General features: G+C 34.1%; 1 protein-coding gene across 1 annotated transcript in view; it reads right to left on the reverse strand.

Moving 5' to 3' along the window:
* LOC125864367 (sphinganine C4-monooxygenase 1-like) overlaps nucleotides 1-20,982 on the reverse strand; it is a 752,368-nt gene that overhangs the window by 528,249 nt on the left and 203,137 nt on the right. The window lies entirely within an intron of this gene.

Genomic DNA, 20,982 nt, shown 5'->3' on the forward strand with positions numbered 1-20,982 from the left:
GGAATAACCCTAGACTATTTCGTTTAGTTCATTTTAGACCGTTTGATCTAATGATGGATGTGAAGAAAGAGATTCTGGACCGTTGATTATATCTAACGTGAGGGTACTTTAGTACTTTTATATTTTCTGTTTTATTGAATTTATTATTTATTTTTTTGTTAGACCAACTTGGATCATTCACAGCCCTTCGACTCTGCCTGGAGATACGTTGTCAATTTTGAAATTAAAAAAAAAAAAAAATTAATTTATTTGCTTAAATTCAAACTTAGACTGATTAAATTATGACTCATTTAACTCGAGTTAATCCATTATAAATAAGTATGAATTATTTTAGTTAGATTTATTAGTAGTTATTCATTATTGATTTGACATATGAATTAATATAATTATTACTTCATATTAATGTAATTTCATATTACTTGTCCACAGGTCCTTATGATCTGGGAATTAGGATATTTATGCCCGATTCAATTGTTAAAGAACAAAAGGCATGAATTCAAGTCATAAAAATGGATCAACATGAATTATGGTGGGTTAGTTAGAATTTCTACATTTCAGAACTAAAAGTCTTGAATTTGAGCTTTCGAATTATTATTACTACTTTCATTCAATTTTATTTGTTATGTTACGTTTTTCAAAAGTCAATTTGACTAATTTTTAAAGTTAAATTAGATTACATTAATTTAATAGTTTAAGCAAAAAATTAGATATTCAAAAACTATACGAAAAGTACTATAAATTGCAATTTTTTGCATTATCAATATAATGAAAAAATACATTCTAAAATGTTAGTCAAAGTTCTTATAATTTGACTCTAAAAAAAATTTCGACAATTAAAAATGAACAAAGAGAGTATTTTTTTTTTAAAAAAAAAAAAAGAATCATATCAAAAGCACTTTCCAAAAATATCCTCAATACATAAATAGAAAATTTACTCCAACTTTAATATAAATATCGGTATAAAAATAATTTTTTTTTTAAAACCATAGAAATGGAGATAGTTTTTTCTATTAGTTTGCTTTGTTGGCAAATAATCATACACAAACAAGCACGCACGTTTTCAGCAGTTTCCTTTCTATGCTTTTTTTAAAAAAAAAAAGCTTCAAATGTTTTTTTTTTTTTTTTTGTGGAAACCTCATATTTAAATAATACAAACTGTAATTGTAAATTAAAATTATTATAAACTATAACTCTTATTTCCTTTACATTTTCTTTCTTTCTAAAATCAACATGAGAATATGCTTTTATTCTCTTATTGGCTTACGGAGGAGAATATGCTGTCGCCCATTCCTCCAAGATGCTTTTTTTCTTTTCCTTACTCGATGTTCGAAATGCACATTGGAGTTCAAGTGTTCGACTAAATTCGAATTACGCATTGCAGAGCTATTTGGGGTGACGATCTTGTTTGCAACAAATTTTAAAGTGATAGAAAATAAATTGCAATCACAATAAAATAAGAAGAAACATAACTTTATTGATAAATATGCGGGTACAATGCTATTGATCCTTTAATTCTACTCTCCTAAGATTTATCCATGATTCGAGGGCCGGTAGTGGCGTATTTCTCGAACTAGGATGATTTAGATTTAATCTCTATATGATACATTCCATGACTTTTGTGGAATATTCGAGATCTTGATCTTTAAAAATACCCAAGAGTTTAGGGGATATTTTGAGATGTCTTTTAATACTCTGTTTGGATCATTGTTACCCATTGTTTCATAATGTATTGTATTGTACTCTATTGTACTGTACTGTATGGTAGATACAATGTTTGGCTAGACTATATTGTTTGTTGTTGTTTAATAACATTTTAATTGTTTGGTTTGATTGTATCGTACTGTATTGTAATTTATAAATTTACTAAAATATCCTATTATTCTAGGGTAGGATGTTTGACTAGAATTAAATAATATAAGGTAAAGGGTAAAATAGTATTTTGAAATATTATGTAAAGATATAATTGGAAAAAGAAATTAAGTAACAATGGGAACACACCAAATCGATTGTTCCATAAAATAGGGGTTTTCATTGTTACGTAACAACGAAATTTAACAATACAATACAATACATTTTAAGTAACAATCAATACAAACATTTTAGGTATGGTAACGATATAATACAATACAATGGATAACAATGATCCAAACAGAGTGTAAGGGAATTTAGTACCCTTTATATAGACATAAACTAGGGTTTAGGATTGAGTAGCCTCCAAGAATTCTAATTGAAACTGAACACACCTTATAGAGTCTCAATTCGAATTGAACACGTCTTGTAGAGTCCGTAAAATTTTAATGTCTACAGATCTATCATGATTTTCTCCATATTTAGGATTTGAATTTGTAATCTCTAATTAATGATGAAACAATCTCACCATTGCACAATAACTCATGTTGTTCTCTGAGATGCTTCTAACTTCTCATTGTGTTTCATTTATTATTTTTTCAATGGAGTATTTTTTTTTAATGCCATAAAGGGTCGTTTGGTACCATGGTTGGTTGGTTATCCTGATTCTTGATGAAATATTTTATGAGATTAATTATTTTATTTTTATATAGAATAGTTAATTCATTCATTTTAACATAAAAATCATGTCAAAATTAGCTAATATATTATAGATATTAAATTAAAGATAAAGTAAACAAAAAAAAATTGTATTGACATTATATTGTTATGCGTATCTAATAGAGAAAAGAGTCAAAAATGTCCACTACCTATTAGAAATGGTTCAAAAATACCCTTCTTCCATCCATTGGTTTAAAAATACCCTTAATGTTTTTTTTAGGTTTAAAAATGTCCTTTAGGTAACAGAAATATGACATGGAATTTAACTTAACAAATGGTCAATTTTCATTGGTCCACCTAATTTTTTTTATCAAAATAAAAAAAACCCACCCACCCATTCCAACATCCAAACCCGTTTCTAGTAAGTCTAACACAATTGTTATCTCTCTTCATTCTTTCTTCTCCTTCCCCTTTCTCCCATTTGCCATTTTAACTTAATTTAATTTTTGTTTCCTTCCTTCAAATCCAATGTTTAAAAATTTATTTGCTTCTCATAATCAAGGCTAATCACGTAATCGCTATTGAAGATTGATTGCAAATCATTTCATGTTGTGGACGCGGATATGTAAATTCCTTGCAGCATCAGTAACCAACAATTTAAAATTTCAACAATATAATACGAGACTTGTTAATACAGTTCTAAACTTATTTTGGTTGAGAAATGGATAAGAAATCTACTATGTAATTTCGGTGGATTTGAATCTACATTTAGCTGTTATTTTTTGGTTTCAAGCTTTCATTTTGATTTTTGTTTGTTGGGTTAAAAGTTGCTGTTTTTTTGCTTAAAATCCACATTTTATTTATCATACTTGCTGCAATTTAGCTGTTAAAATGCATATTTTAAATGTTGTTTTGTTAAATAGCGCAATTTACTTGTTTTTTGGCCAATTAAGTGCTGCAATTTACTGTTGTTTTTGGAATTAAATGTTGTTTTTTAAAGAAAGAAAACAGAGGACGAAGAACGAGCATAGAAAGGCTTAAAACTGATAGTGAAAATGGGTTTGGGTATTGGGATGGGTGGATTTTTTTTATTTGATAAAAACATAGGTGGACCAATGAAAATTGGCCATTTGTTTAGTTAAACTCCATGTCATATTTCTGTTAATTAAAGGACATTTTTTAACCAAAAAAATTGTTAAAGGCATTTTTAAACTAATAGTTGGAGAGAGGGCATTTTTGACCCTTTTCCCTATCTGATGTATTAAACGACCCTAAATATATAATGTATGAATGCCTCTATTGGCTAAGTCAAATGTTTTACGGAAGAATTGTATGTGAAGCAAATCTATATATATATATATAAAGTTGTATAGCAACAAGTTGATGTGGCGCTCTCTAAGTCCAAGAAACCTATTTATCTATTTCTCTCTTTTTTTAACATTTCTTTTTATGTTTTTTCCTATCAAATAAAATAACTATTTTACCATCTAATTGAAAGTAATTACCACATATTCATTGCTTAATTTAAAACAATACATCACAAGGGTTATACCCCATTTTAACTGGGTCAAAATAGTGTACAATATTTTGGTGATTTCCAAATTGATAACTAACTTAAGAAGTTGCCACCTAATTATTTACGGCAAATTAGGGCACCTAAAATGGTTAAAGTCTATTGTCTAAAGTTAACTTCATTTTAAGGTCTACTAAACATGAGATTCTAGGTAAGGGTTCAACTAATCTAAGGGAAGGGGTTAAACATCCTTTAAAATCCATTAAAAATGGTTAACCGATCGAATTCTTAAATAATTAATTAGGCTAAGGTGTAAAGATGTAAAAAAAGTATAAATACCACGTACTAAATGACTTAAAATCAATGATAGAAAAGATGTTTTTATGAAAGATTATTTTTGTTGGAAACACAACAAAAAAATTGAAAAGGTTTCATGAGCTTAAAACTTATTTTTATTGAAAAAGGGAGGTTATTTTGAATCAGTAGCCTGAAGACCCATTTGGATTTTAAGAAAAAGTGAAAAACTTTTGTAAAGAATTGGAGTATGTAGTAATAAAAGACTTTTTTAAAAAAAAAAAAAGAAGAAGAAGAAATGGTGAATTTAACTAGTAATAGATATTTCTTTATCATAAAAGAAAAAGGGCCTAACAAATTTATACCTACACGCTAAGTTACTGATTTGAAGAAAAAGGCAGCCAAGTTTAAAAGTATTAATTATACTAGAACACTTTTGTGTTAGGTTATTAACAAATTCTAAGTTACCCGAGAGAATTAATTGTCACTAGAATACTCAAAACACAATAAATGCAAATAACACGTAAGTAGATAAGAGTAAAAAAACACATAAGAGATACACAACTATTTAACAAGAGTATAGAGAGGAATATCCGCCACTTCCTCCAAACCCCTCATTTGTTGTTCGAATGGAGTTTTTAGAGAGCGAGAGATACAAATAGATGTAATGCACGTTTCGAGTCTTGCGGGACGGAGTCTTAAAGTGGGACTCTTCGACTCTGGTGGTGTACATGCCAAACAAAGAAAAGAACATGAAAAAGTTAGAAAGAGTGATTTAATTCTCACAAGTGTATGTAAAGTAAGTAGACAACGCTACAACAAATAACTCAAAAATTAGTAACAACATACCATTCACAACACAACACAATGTATATGAACACACACAAAATCATTTACTACTTCAACATCGACTTTAAAAGATGGACCAAGCTGAAAACCATGCCTTTGTTTTCATGACCAATTTGACAAATTAAAGGTAAATCATTATAGTATCCTAAAGATGCAATATCGTGATATGAAAAGAAAAAGGGACTTTAACTAAGTTACTGCAAATTTGCAAGAATCAATAGAGTCGTAACTAAACCATAACCTTAGACAAAATAGAGATATTGAACTAATTTACTAGCTTAGAAATAGTATCTAATAACATTCACAATATTTAACTAAACAAATAAATTGACAAGAACAATCCTTTAGCACACAGATAACTTTTTCATAACATTACAGACTTCTAATCCTACAAACTAGAACTCTTACAGAAAAATAATATAACAAACAGGAACATGATCATTACTCATAAAATTCAAACAAACAAAACAGATAAATGTAGTCTTTGTCAATTTCATACATCAATAAATTTTAAAACATGATTTTAAACAGATTAACACTCGTACTAAAGAAAGAAAAGTTGAAGTTACCGTTTATGGGGCAGTGAACTAAGGCGTTGTCAATATCGAAAAGACCATAAAGAGCACGCTGCAACTTGCACACATAATTTGGATAATCTGGATGTTCAAAGCCCTTAGGTTGACGCATATAAACAGTCTCGGATAACTCACCATGCAACGCATTCGACACATCAAGTTGGTGCATCTACCAATTTTTTTGAAGAGCCAAAGACAAGATCAAACGCACTGTGCTAGGCTTAACGACAGGAGCAAAAGTCTCAAAATAGTCCACCCCAGGCTGCTGCGAAAAACCTTGAGCCACTAAACGAGCTTTAAATTTTTCAACAGAACCATTTGCACAAAACTTGATCGAAACACCCATTTGTTGCCAACAATATTTGCATTTGGAGGAGGCGGCACCAAGGTCCAAGTTTAGTTGTGGACAAGAGCATCAAATTCAGAACTCATTGCGTGCATCCAACGAGAGTCTTTACAAGCTTAAGAAAATGAAGTAGGTTCGGATAAAATGGAACATGTGGAAGTTGTTAAGGAAGGGAGTGTTATCTCCTGTATTCAGGTTAGTAAAAAATACAGAAACAGAAAAAGATGAAATTGACAGAATGATTTTTAATCCGAGTCCACAGAAATCACTGTGTTTCCTAAAGAAATTTAATCCCATCACTGTACCCGAGGTTGCAGATTAATTCCTCCCAAGATAAAACAGATTAACCTGTTAAAGAAGTAGCAGTACCTCAAACTTCAATAACTTCAGCGAACGCAAGAACAGCAACAAGAGCACACACAGACTCAGTCGATCAACTATTTTATTTATGTAAGAATATGTATGCAGAGAGGAGAAAATTTCAGTGTTTGAAAAAATGAAAAAGACCTCTTATTTATAGCCATTTGCAGCAAGGAACGCGTCTGTTCAGAAAAATCTATGCAGACCCATTTTTTTCAGAACATTGTGTCCTTTGGGAAAAGTAACGACTTTTCGAAAGGATTACCGTTTGGGAAAAGTAACGACTTTTTGGAAGGATTACCGTTACACGTGAATTTCAAATAAATTCAGTTGCGCCAAATTAATTATGTTATTTAATTAACATTCTGAATTAATTTCTAAGAGAAAGGAAATGATTTAACAAGATTGATTAAATAAATTTTATCCAAAAATATTATCAATCAATCATTTGCCAAATCCAAATCCAAATCTGAAGCCGAAGCCGAGGCCAAGCGAGCGACGACGACGGCGTGAGGGGGCACCTTCTTCTTAACCCTTTAAGAACTAAAGAAAGTGTTTCCTAATATAAGGACAACAATTTCCTTTCTTCTACCAATATGGTAAAAATGACCTTTCATTTGCACTTTTGCAATGATGACTTTTCATTTTCCCTCCAAAATTTGTTCCCCCACTTTCATTGGTTCTTCCATTTTTCATTTTCTCTTTTTATTTCCCATTCACACCTTGCTAAACCCAACAATCCCCCACATGAATGGGGAATGACTATTGTTAAAACATATGAATGAAAAACTTGTGTGTCTCGTAAGTAAGGGTTAATCGCATCTGGATAAGTAGGTTTCCCTTTAAACTTTCTGTAGTGAACATATATCGGATATACTCGGTCAACCGGTAGATTTGATATCTTTGAACCGTTGAGCTTTAGTGTATACCTAGACAACATAAGTCACACAATTAACCCTTGAACTGTTTTTTGGTTCTCATTGTTTTGTTCGTTTCAACCATGAACACATCTCGGTTAATAAGTGCTTAGAGAACTGGCCTTACCGGATTCTCCTTGAAGCGGCTTACACTTCACACTTACATAAGTGGTTTCTAACTGTGTTATCCCGTAGATACATTATTTGATATACCCTGTATCAAACTTAGAAACCATTAAAAAGTCTTTATGCCTTTATCCTGGTTACTGAACATTGTCTCATCATAAGAATGGACATAAAATAATTTTTGACAATGTTGAATCGTCATCTATGACTTTGTTTTATCTTCTTGAACCTAGATCTTGGGATCTCCAGTCTTCTAGGTAGAGTTACCGCCACGATGACTTGTTCTCGGCCATAGTCCCATTCCCGTCGATGATCTCTCAACTCCCTCTCTAGTTAGGCCTTTTGTAAATGGATCCGACACATTATCCTTTGACTTTACATAGTCAATTGTTATAATTCCTCTAGAGAGTAGTTGTCTAACAGAGTTATGTCTTCGTCTTATGTGACGAGACTTCCCGTTATACATAACGCTTCCAGCCCTTCCTATTGCAGCTTGACTATCGCAGTGTATGCATATAGGGGCCATTGGTTTGGGCCAAAACGAAATATCTTCTAAGAAATTCCGGAGTCATTCAGCTTCTTCACCTGTCTTGTCTAAGGTGATGAATTCTGACTCCATTGTAGAGCGAGTTATACATGTTTGTTTGGATGATTTCCAATATATTGCTCCTCCACCAATAGTGAAAACATATCCACTCGTGGATTTCGTTTCAGTTGACCCAGTAATCCAATTTGCATCACTATATCCTTTAAGAATTGTTGGATATTTGTTGTAATGCAAAGCATAGTTTTGAGTGTCTTCTAGGTACCCTAAAACTCTCTTCATTGCCAACCAATGATTTTGATTGGGATTACTTGTGTATCGACTCAGTTTACTTATAGTGCAGGCTATGTCTGATCGTGTACAATTCATGACATACATCAAACTTCCCATACTCTGGCGTAATCTAATTGAGACTGACTTTCACCTTTATTCTTAGCAAGATTAAGGTTCACATCAATTGGAGTCTTTGCCTTTTTGAAATTCAAATGCTTGAACTTTTCAAGTACCTTTTGAATATAATGAGATTGAGACAATGCTATATCGTTAGGAGTTTTGTGAATCTTTATACCCAATATTAAATCGGCTACTCCTAGATCTTTCATATCAAACTTACTAGCAAGCATACGCTTAGTAGCTTTTATATTGGCAATGTCCTTGCTCATTATCGGCATGTCATCCACATATAGGCATACAATGACTTCCTGATCCGTAGTGTCTTTAATGTAAACACATTTATCACACTCATTGATCTTAAATCCATTTGACAACATGGTTTGATCAAACTTTGCATGCCATTGTTTCGGTGCTTGTTTTAGTCCATAAAGTGACTTAACAAATTTTCATACTTTCTTTTCTTTGCCGGGAACTACGAAGTCCTCAGGCTGTTCTATGTAGATTTCTTTCTCCAGCTCTCCATTTAAGAATGCGGTTTTCACATTCATTTGATGGATTTCAAGACTGTATACTACAGCTAGGGCAATTAACATCTGAATTGATGTAATCCTAGTCACTAACGAGTATGTGTCAAAATAATCAAGACCTTCTTTCTGTCTAAAGCCTTTGACAACAATTCTTGCTTTATATTTGTCAATAGTTCCATCATCTTTCATCTTCTTTTTGAAGATCCATTTAGAACCCAAAGGTTTGTTCCCTGGAGGAAGATCAACCAACTCCCAGGTATGATTGCTTAAGATTGATTCAATCTCACTATTGACGGCCTCCTTCCAAGAGGTTGAATCGCTAGATAACATCGCTTCCTTGAATGTTTGAGGCTCACTTTCAAGAAGGAATGTTACAAAATCAGATCCAAATGAAGTAGTTGTCCTTTGACGTTTACTGCGCCTTGGACTCTCTTCATTGGTTTCACTCTTTTGGTTTTTCTCGAGGTTGTTTAGACCCTCCACTAGATGACTCATGTCTAGTTTTATATGTATAGATATGTTCAAAAAATTTAGCATTATCTGATTCCATTACTGTATTATCATGAATATCTGGATGTTCGGACTTATGAACCAAAAATCGACATGCCTTACTATTTATGGCATATCCAATGAATACACAATCCACAGTCTTAGGCCCTATTTTCACCCTCTTAGGTATAGGAACCTGGACTTTGGCAAGACACCCCCACACGTTGAAATATTTCAAGTTGGGTTTTCTACCTTTCCATTTCTCATATGGAATAACATGTGTCTTCGTATGAGGCACTCTATTGAGTATTCGATTTGCTGTAAGGATAGCCTCCCCCCACAAGTTTTGTGGTAAACCTGAACTTATAAGTAAGGCATTCATCATTTCCATTAAAGTTTGATTTTTTCTTTCTGCAATTCCATTAGATTATGGAGAGTAAGGAGCAGTAGTTTGATGGATTATCCCATTTTCCAAACATATTTCTGCAAATGGAGATTTATATTCTCCACCTCTATCACTTCTGATCATTTTGATCTTTCTATCCAACTGATTTTCAACTTCAGTCTTATATTGCCTAAATGCATCTATTGCTTCATCCTTACCATTTAGCAAATAGACATAACAATATCTAGTGCAATCGTCAATAAATGTTATGAAATACTTTTTCCCACCACGTGTTTGTGTTGACTTCATGTCACAAATGTCAGTGTGAATCAGTTCTAAGGGATATGAACTCATTGCAACAGATTTATAAGGATGCTTAGCATACTTAGATTCAATGCAAACTTGACATTTTGATTTATTGCACTCAAATTTAGGCAAAACATTTAAGTTAATCAGTTTTCGCAAGGTTTTGTTATTAATGTGTCCCAAACGTTCATGCCATAAATATTTAGACTAAAGCAAGTAAGAAGAAGCAGAATCTTTATTCATATCAATTGCAATTACATTGAGTTTAAAAAGGCCCTCAGTGAGGTAACCTTTTTCCTACATACATCTCATTCTTACTTACTACAACTTTATCATAAACAAATACACATTTGAATCCATTCTTAGTCAGAACTGGTATAGAAACTAGGTTCTTTCGCAATTTCGAAACATACGAGACCCTGTTCAAAGTCACCACTTTGCCTGATGTCATCTTTAGGAAGATCTTGCCAGTTCCTTCCACCTTTGCAACAACGGAATTTGCCATAAACAACTTTTCGTCTGTAGGTGCTGGAGTATACGATGAAAATAATTCTTTGTTGGCACAAACATGGCATGAGACACCAGAATCTATCTACCATTCTCTTGAATTTCCAACCAAGTTGCATTCTGAAAGCATTGCACAGAGATCGTCTATCTCTCCTTTGGATTCAACCAAATTTGCTTGATCCTTCTTCTTGTCCTTCTTGGGACCCTTGCATTCAGTAGCCTTATGACCACGTTTGCCACAGTTAAAGCAGCTTCCATTGAATTTCTTCTTAGGAGGATTGCTCTTTGGACCAGATGCTTTCTTTCTTTTCTTTGATTTTGTGGGATCTTCTTCAACAATATTTACTCCTGATATTGCTGAATTACCACGCGACCTCTTTTCTGCGGCCTTGTTATCTTATTCGATTCTCAGCCTTACCATGAGATCTTCAACAGTCATCTCCTTGCGTTTATGTTTCAAGTAGTTTTTGAAATCCTTCCACAATGGAGGTAACTTCTCAATAAAGGCAGCCACTTGAAAAGCATCATTCACAACCAATCCTTTATTAAAGATTATGTGAGTATTAAGAATAAACTTAATATTTTCAACATAGGTATTAAATAAATTTATACTTTCAGTAAGGAGATCATGGATTATGACCTACAATTCTTAAACTTGGGTGACGACGGTCTTACTGTCTATCATCTATAGTCCAGAAACTTTGCCACAATAAACTTCTTCATTCTGGCATCCTCTCTTTTGTACTTCTTTTCTAAAGCATTCCAGAGTTATTTTGAGATTTTCACATTGTTGTACAGATCATCCTACAGGCCACTCAGAATATAATTTTTACACAAAAAATCAGAATGTGTCCATGCTTCTGATACTAAGAATCGTTCTTCAGGCGGAGTTTCATCTGACATAACAGGAACGTTCTCATTAATGAACCTCTGCAGACTCAACGTAGTCAGATAGAAGAACATCTTTTGCTGCCATCTCTTGAAGTCGACTTCAGAAAACTTTGCAGGTTTCTCAGCCGGTGCTAAGGCAGCATTTGAACAATTGTGTGCAACTGATGTTGTTGCAGCACTTACTGTTCCAGCATTTACTTGACTTGAATTAGTCATTTTTCCGTCACAAATGACAGACAATTTAGTATGTGAAATACTACCAGTAAAGAATAAATCCTTATACAGACTGTTTCTATTTTAACAATAAAGTTTTTATGTTCTTTTAATCGTTAACCGAATGAATTTTAAAAATTCAAACAGAGTATAAAACCATAAAGGTTTTAATCTCCAGAAACCTCAAATACATAAACTATTAAATTTCTTAAGATTGTTATCTCCTGTATTCAGGTTAGTCAAAAATACAGAAACAGAAAAAAGATGAAATTGACAGAATGATTTTTAATCCGAGTCAACAGAAACCACTGTGTTTCTTTAAGAAATTTAATCCCCTCACTGTACCCAAGGTTGCAGATTAATTCCTCCCAAGATAAAACGGATTAACCTGTTAAAGAAGTAGCGGTACCTCAAACTTCAATAACTTCAGCGAACGCAAGAACAGCAACAAGAGCACACACAGACTCAGTCGATCGACTATTTTATTTATGTAAGACTATGTATGCAGAGAAGAAAAATTTTCAGTGTTTGAAAAAATAAAAAAAACCTCTTATTTATAGCCATTTGCAGCAAGGAACGCGTCTGTTCAGAAAAATCTGTTCAGACCCATTTTTTCCAGAACATTGTGTCTTTTGGGAAAAGTAACGACTTTTCGGAAGGATTATCGTTTGGGAAAAGTAACGACTTTTTGGAAGGATTACCGTTATACGTGAATTTCAAATAAATTCAGTTGCGCCAAATTAATTCTGTTATTTAATTAACATTCTGAATTAATTTCTAAGAGAAAGGAAATGATTTAACAAGATTGATTAAATAAATTTTGTCCAAAAATATTATCAATCAATCACATCCAAATCCAAATCCAAATCCGAAGCCAAATTCGAAGCCGAATCCGAAGCCGAAGCCGAGGCCGAGCGAGCGACGACTACGACGCGAGGGGGCACCTTCTTCTTAACCCTTTAAGAACTAAAGAAAGTGTTTCCTAATATAAGGACAACAATTTTCTTTCTTCTACCAATATGGTAAAAATGACCTTTCATTTGCACTTTTGCAATGATGACTTTTCATTTTCCCTCCAAAATTGGTTCCCCCACTTTCATTGGTTCTTCCATTTTTCATTTTCTCTTTTTATTTCTCATTCACACCTTGCTAAACCCAACAGGGAGGACACGAGGCTTGAGCGATCTTGTTTTAGAACGAGTGACCAGATGATGAGATTGAGGATTAACGATGGGTGATTGTGAGGGAGATAGTTGGAGATTATTAGATGGAGAAAGGGTCTGCGTGGAAGGGGCAAGAGATGAAATATCTCGTTCAAGAGGAGCAGCAGAGGAGAGATCCAAAGTGGAGACTACAGGTAGTTGAATGGGAGTAACGCCACTAGTTGAAGGAAGAGAATTGACAGAGGTATTCCCTTTATGTAAAGGAGTCTGGAGACTCCTATTTGGAGGAGGAAGTTGCGAAATAGATGGAGTTTGAGTACTCCTAATTGAAATGTGATCCCGAGTAGGTAAAATCAGACTACTACTACTCCTTTTTGAAGTTCCTCCAAAGTGAGTGATATGAATGGGAGAGGTAAAAGACTTAGAATTATAAAAAAAATAGTTGGGAATGAGATAGAACTGGGTGAAGAGGTGTTGAGAATTGATTAAAAAAAAGTCTAAGTTACTAAGTTACTGATTATTTACTGTGAGTTTGAATAAGTCTTTTACTAGAGTTGAAAGAGTCTTTGTTAGTTTGTTATTTGGTTGCTATTTTTCTGGCGCTTTCTTAGTTTCTAGTCAAGTGGAAGTCATGGACATATATTATCTTCTAGAGTATGTAAGCCTATAAAGGCAGATATTTCCAGTTAATAAAGTAAGCACTTCTACAAAGTATTTCCTTTATCTTTTTTGTGTAGCTCTAGGTTTTGTAGTTAAAGAACCTCTGTTTTTTCTACATTGTGGTATCAGAGCAAGCATTCGGTCTTTGACTGGGCGATAAAGAGATAAGAAATAACTAGGGAGTGAAATATAAGAAGAAGAAAAAAAAGGTTATGGCAGCAAATTGTATATCCTCTTCTTCACAATCCCTCATACCCATCTTCAATGGTGAGAAGTATGAGTTTTGGAGCATCAAGATGAAGACCTTGTTTAGGTCTCAAGAATTGTGGGGCTTGATCGAAGATGGGTTCACTGATGTAGCAGAGTCAGATGCAGAGGAAGAGAAAAGATTAAAAGAAATCAGAAAGAAAGAAGCAAAAACTTTGTTCTTTATTCAACAAGTCGTTCATGAGACAATCTTCTCAAGAATTACAACAACAACTACCTCAAGAGAAGCTTGGTTGATTTTGAAAATTGAGTTTCAAGGTTCCTCAAAGGTAATTACTGTGAAACTACAATATCTTCGTCGTGATTTTGAAACATTGTTCATGAAAACCAATGAATATGTGCAAGACTTTTTATCAAGAGTTAGTGTAATTGTAAGTCAAATGAAATCATATGGTGAAGAGATAGGTGATAAAATTGTAGTTTCAAAAGTTTTAAGAAGTTTACCTCCAAAGTTTGATCATGTGGTTGCAGCCACAGACGAATCAAAAGACTTATCTAAGTTTTCATTTGATGAACTAATGGGCACTTTGCAATCTCATGAGTCACGGATCAATAAGTCAAACAAGCTTTTCAAGTGAAGGAAGAGCATCCAATTCAGAATGAGAAGTCGTTAGAACAAGGAGCACGAGGACGTGGCAGAGACTCTTTTAGAGGCAGAAGCCAATTTGGGTGGACAAATAGCCGTAGAAGTGGAGTGCAGTGTTACAATTGTCATAGGTTTGGCCATATAGAAGCTAACTGTTGGTATAAAAATGATCAAACTAGTTATGCCGAGGAAGAGGAAGAAGAAAATGTGCTTTTCATGGCTCGCTCTACCACCATAGATTACAAGACTGATATTTGGTTGTGGATAGTGGATGCTCCCATCACATGACTGGTGAAAGAAAAGGATTTAAAAAGTTAGATGAGATAAAAAAAGAGGAGAATTTGGCTTGGTGATAACAAGGAAATTCAAGTCGAAGGTGAAGGTACTATTGATGTCCAGACTAGTCAAGGTAAAGTGAAACTTATTCAAAATGTGTTATTTGCTCCTAGTTTGGCACATAACTTACTAAGTGTTGGGCAATTGTTGAGTTGTGGATTCTCTGTCTTGTTTGATGATGACTCATGTGTTATTAAGAATAAGAAATCTGGTCAAATCTTAGCAAGTATTCACATGATAGATAATAAAATGTTTCCATTTGAATTTTCAAAAGTTGAACAAGCCTTGATTGTTAGTGAGAAAAATCTTGACGAATCTAAGTTGTGGCATTTGCGCTATGGACACTTGAACATGAATGGATTGAGATTGCTAAGTCAAAATAAGACGGTTCATGGTTTACCAAATATAGGATCTTTTGAAAATACATGTGAAGGTTGTATATATGGCAAACAACATAGAAATTCTTTTCCTGTTGGAAGATCCTTAAGAGCTACTAGCTGTCTTGAAATTGTTCATGCAGATTTGTGCGGTCCTATGAACATAGAATCTCTTGCTGGTTCTCGATATTTTCTGTTACTAACTGGTGATTGCAGTCGGATGAGTTGGGTATATTTTTTGAAGCATAAATCAGAAGCTTTTGCAAGCTTCAAAAAATTCAAGGCATTAGTTGAAAACCAAGTTGGTAACAAAGTTAAGGTTCTGCGTACCGACAGATGAGGTGAGTTCTTATCACAAGAATTTAAGTTATTTTGTGAAGAAAATGGAATTCATAGGGAATTGACTGCACCTTACACTCCGGAGCAAAATGGGATTGCTGAGCGGAAGAATCGAACTGTTGTGGAGATGGCCAGGAGCATGTTAAAGAGTAAAGATCTTCCAATTCAGTTTTGGACTAAGGCTGTTCATACTGCAGTTTATCTGCTTAATATCTCTCCGACCAAAGCAGTCATGGGTCGGACACCTTTTGAAATCTGGAAAGGTAGAAAGTCGTGGGTAAGTCATTTGAGAATTTTTTGTTGTATTGCATATGCTCTAATAAATTCTCAACATCGTAAAAAGCTTGATGAAAAGTCTGAAAAATGCATCTTTTTAGATATTGTTCTGAATCTAAGGCTTTTAAATAGTATAATCTCACAAATGGTAAGGTGATTATCAGGAGAGACGTTGTATTTGATGAAAACACTTGCTGGAAATGGGACAGCAACAATAAAAGTTCACAAGTTACAATGGAAGATGAAGTCTTTCCTAGTGAAGAAGTAAGTCAATCTCTTGCTAATAGTCAGTCTCTTACTAATACACCAAGCCACTCTCCAGGAAACTCCAGCGACACAAGTCCAAGGTGTAGCAGCCCAACATTGATGGTGCCTGACTCAAAAGGTTCCGGTGAAACTCCTCCACCGAAGTTTAGATCACTTTAAGATATTTTTGAAACATGTACATTTGCTCTATTTGGTGCAGACCCAGCTAGCTTTCAAGAAGCTTCAACAAAAATGTAATGGAGGTGTGCAATGGAAGAAGAGCTTATGGCAATAAGAAAAAATGGGACATGGGACTTGGTGGACCTTCCAGATGGAAAAAATGTTATCAGAGTAAAATGGGTGTTCAAGACAAAGTACCATGTTGACGGAAGTGTGCAAAAACACAAAGATTGATTGGTCGCAAAAGGATATTCGCAGCAACAAGGCATTGACTTTGACAAAACTTTCTCTCCAGTTGCTCGCTTTGAAACAGTAAGAATTCTTTTAACTTTGGTTGTACAATTAAAGTGGAAGGTTTATCAATTTAATGTTAAGTCTGCATTCCTTAATGGTGATTTGGAAGAAGAAATGTATGTAACACAGCCAGATGGTTATGTGGAGAAAGGAAGGGAGAACAAAGTATACAAGTTGAGGAAAGCACTCTATGGGCTAAAACAAGCTCCTCGCACATGGTAAAAGCAAAATCGATTCACATTTCAGAGAAAATGGTTTTGAAAGAAGTAAGAATGAGCCAACTTTATATGTGAAGAAATATGAAAAAAATGATCTATTATTGGTGTATCTGTATGTTGATGATATGATCTATATGGGTTCATCTTACTCTCTTGTATGTGATTTCAAATCTTCTATGATGAAAACATTTGAAATGACGGATTTGGGAGTGTTGCATTATTTTCTTGGACTTAAAGTGAAGCAAAAAAAAGATGGAATTTTCATATCCCAAAGGAAGTATGCCACTGATTTTCTCAAAAGATTTAACATGCTTAACTGCAAAACAGTGGCTATTCCTATGAATGTAAATGAGAAGCTACAACTTGATGATAGTATTGAAAAAGCTGAAGGAAGTTATTTAGAAGTTTAGTTGGAGGCTTAATTTATTTGACGCCCACTCGTCCTAATATATCATTTTTTGTTGGAATCATTTCAAGGTTTATGCATATGCCTTCGAAGCATCATCTTGGAGCAGCTAAAGAGTCTTGTGCTATGTTGCTGGAACTATAGGATTTAGACTATGGTACTTTCGAAGTACTAATTTTAATCTCTATGGTTTTTCAGATAGTGATTGGACAGGGAATGTGAACGATAGAAAGAGTGTTTCTGGGAACCTTTTCATTCTTGGTTCTGCAGCTATTACTTGGAGCTCAAAGAAACAATTAACAACAACGTTGTCTTCTTCCGAGGCTGAATATGTTGCAGCAGCATCTTCAACATGTCAAGTGTTGTGGATGAGGAAATTACTTGTTGATCTTCACCAAGAACAAAAGGGAGCAACAAAAAATTTCTGTGATAATTTATCAGCAATTGCAATGGCGAAAAATCCTGTTTATCATGGAAGATCAAAGCACACAGATATTCGGCATCATTTCATCTGTAATCTGGTTACAGAAGGGGTGATTGAGTTGAAGAGTTGTAGCATAGAAGAACAGGTGGCAAATATTCTTACTAAAGCACTTCCTCAGGCAAAGCAGAATTACTTCATGTTATGCTTGGCGTATGTGATTTTGAATCAAGGGGGAGTGTTGAGAAATGATTCAAAAAAAGTGTCTAAGTGACTGATTATTTACTGTGAGTTTGAATAAGTCTTTTACTAGAGTTGAAAGAGTCTTTGTTAGGTTGTTATTTGGTTGCTATTTTTCTGGCGCTTTCCTAGTTTCTAGTCAAGTGGAAGTCATGGACAGATATTATCTTCCAGAGTCTGTAAGCCTATAAAGGCAGATATTTCAAGTTAATGAAGTAAGCACTTCTACAAATTATTTCCTTCATCTTCTTTGTGCAACTCTAAGTTTTGTAGTTAAAGAACCTCTGTTTTTCCTACAAGAAGTTGGCGGAAAAGTAGGAAACATACTCTTAAACGGAAAAGAGTCCTCAACAAAATGAACATGCCGAGAGATGTGAATTCTATTTGAGCAAGGATCCAAACATTTAAATCAGTTATGTTTATCTGATGAACCAAGAAACAAACATGGTTTAGATCGAGGGTGGAACTTAGAGCACTTATTAAATGCCACAAAGGGATAACATAGGCACCAAAACACGCAGATTGAATTGTAATCGGGGATATGGCCATAAAGTAGTTCAAACGGAGATTTATAATGCAACACTGGAAGAGGCATTACATTGATAATAAAGACAACATATAAACAAGCATCACCCCAATATTTAAAAGACGTAGACGCTTGAAAAATAAGACAACGAAGAACATTAGCAATATGTCTATGTTTTCTTTCAGCCCTACCATTTTGAGCAGATGTGTGAGGACAAGAAAAACGATGGATGATGTTATTTTGCTGGAAAAAGGATTTAAATTTTTGGTTAACATATTCTCCACCCCCATCAGATTGAAAATAAGAAATAGAGGTGTTAAAAATGTTTTTAACCATTGCATGAAACTCTTTGAATTTTTCGAAGGATTTAGATTTTTCACGCATCAAATAAATCCAAGAGAATTTAGTATAATCATCAAGAAATAAAATATAATAACGGTAGCCAGAATTTGAGGCAACATGAGCATGCCAAACATCCGAATGAACTAAAACAAATGGAGAATTTGCATTTCTACTAGATAAAGAGAACAACATTCGAGTTTGTTTGCCTAAATGACAAACATTACAAGAATTATTGCAAATGAAGAAGTACTACTAATCAATTTTCTAGCAACTAAAGAACGCAAAGATTGGTGACCAGGATGTCCCAAACGTTGATGCTAAGTAGAAGCAGGCACGACACTAGCGAAGAGACCAAAATTGGAGGATCTGGATGAAACGATGCGGATGGAATAAAGAGATCCAATGTTGTTACAACGGAGCAGTGCTGTATTGTTCTTCTTGTCCTTAACAAAAAAATCAGAATCAGTAAATTGAATGAAGCAATTATTATTGGCACATAAACGTTGAATAGAAAGTAAATTTTTAGCAAGGGAAGGAACATATAAAACGTTCTTTAGGACAAGAGGTATCGAGGTTGTAGGAAGAATAGAGGAACCAGTATAGTTAATGGAGAGAAGAGTACCATCACCAACTATGACCCGAGAAGAACCAGAGTATGGAGCATGAGAAGTAGGGGTGAAGGATTATTTGTCATATGTGCCGATGCTCCAGAGTCCGGATACCAAACTGTTGGGCGAACCTTCTCCAAATTCATAGCAACAAATGATTGAAGATTATTGTTAGCTACAAAAGAGTGATTTAACATGTTTCTACACTCCAAGGCAGTGTGGTTATAGTGAAAACATATTTGACACTGTTTAGTCGGAGTAAATGGTGGTCGTCCCAAAATACCATTAGCGGGTGAAGGATGTCGAATATTATTTTGAAAATTTGACCATGAAGAATTATTAGATCCTCAACCCCTACAATATTGTCCTTTGTTATTCCTGCCACGACCTCGTCCATGTGAGTGTCCTTTCGCAAGTTAATGTCCGTGAGGGGATAATGCAGCAGAATTGGTTTGCCCATGAGTTGTCACAAGCAAGGCAGAATTATGATTTGATTCTTCTGAAGAAATTGTACTAATGTGGGCTTCTTCTGTGAGGAGGAGTGGTCGTAACACAATAAAAGTAGGAAGCGAGCAAGTGGCATTTAATTCAGACACAAAAGTACGATAAGATGAAGGTAGACCTTGCAAATCCTGAGTGACTAAATAATCATCCGTCAAAGGCTTGCCAATTGCCCTTAAAGAGCAGGCAATCGAGTGAAGTTGTTGAAGATAATCCTCCATTGAAGGAGAACCTTTCTTGAAATTTTGAAATTTCGACTTAAGATAAATGGAGGAGGAAGAAACTTGATCCAAATACAGTGAGGCTAAAGTGTTCCAAGCTTCTTTAGATGTCTCACATGAATAGTTCAAAAGTTTATCAAGAACTGCCGTCGAAAGTGTTGCATTAATCCAACTCAATCCAATAGTATCACACTGAATCCATAATTTATATTCTTCATGATTTGGCGAAGGACACAATATATTTCCCTCTACAACGGACAACAAATTATAACTTTTCAGAACTGTAACAAAAACCTTCTTCCAAATAAGGTAATTGACATATGCCAATCCAATAGGGACAAAACCTTTGATATTAGAAATTGTTGGAGGGGGAACGGGAAGACCAAGGGAAGATTCAAGGTTTGTTGAGTAGAAGAGGAGGAGGATGTTACTGGGGCCATTGAAAAAAAAAAGAGGAAGAATCATATATGGCTCTTGATACCAAGATGAAAGATAGAAATTGATATGTAAAAGCGTGTGTTTGCTCACCCGCGTGACTTATATTTATAATATAGAATAATCACAATTACAATCCTATTACAACTACAATACATAGAGATCAACTATAACACAAGCTCTAACATCTACTCCCTCAAGAACAAATCTCGAACCAAACAAATTTGAATGCTCTGAGAATGAAAAACTTTAAGGGTGTGTTTGGTAGGAAGGAAAATGTTTTTCATGAGAAATGTTTTTCTAGAAAACAAGTAGATTTTTTACTTATTTTCTCATGTTTGATTGGTGAGTGAAAAATATTTTCCGAAATTTTTTTTTAGTGTTTGATTTATGAATGGAAAATGTTTTTGAGAAATATATTTTATTTTTACTAGAGTAGAAAATAAGTTTTGAAATTGAATTTTTTTTTAAAAACAAACTTAATTTTTTTTTTGCGAGGTGGGGGCATGGTAGGGGGCCGGGTCGAGGGTAGGGGTGAAAAAATAAAAATTTGTAGTTGAAAATATTTTTTAAAAACAAACTTAAAACTTTTTTTTT

This window comes from Solanum stenotomum, chromosome 1 (genome assembly GCF_019186545.1).
Source record: "Solanum stenotomum isolate F172 chromosome 1, ASM1918654v1, whole genome shotgun sequence".
NCBI classification, from domain to species: domain Eukaryota; kingdom Viridiplantae; phylum Streptophyta; class Magnoliopsida; order Solanales; family Solanaceae; genus Solanum; species Solanum stenotomum.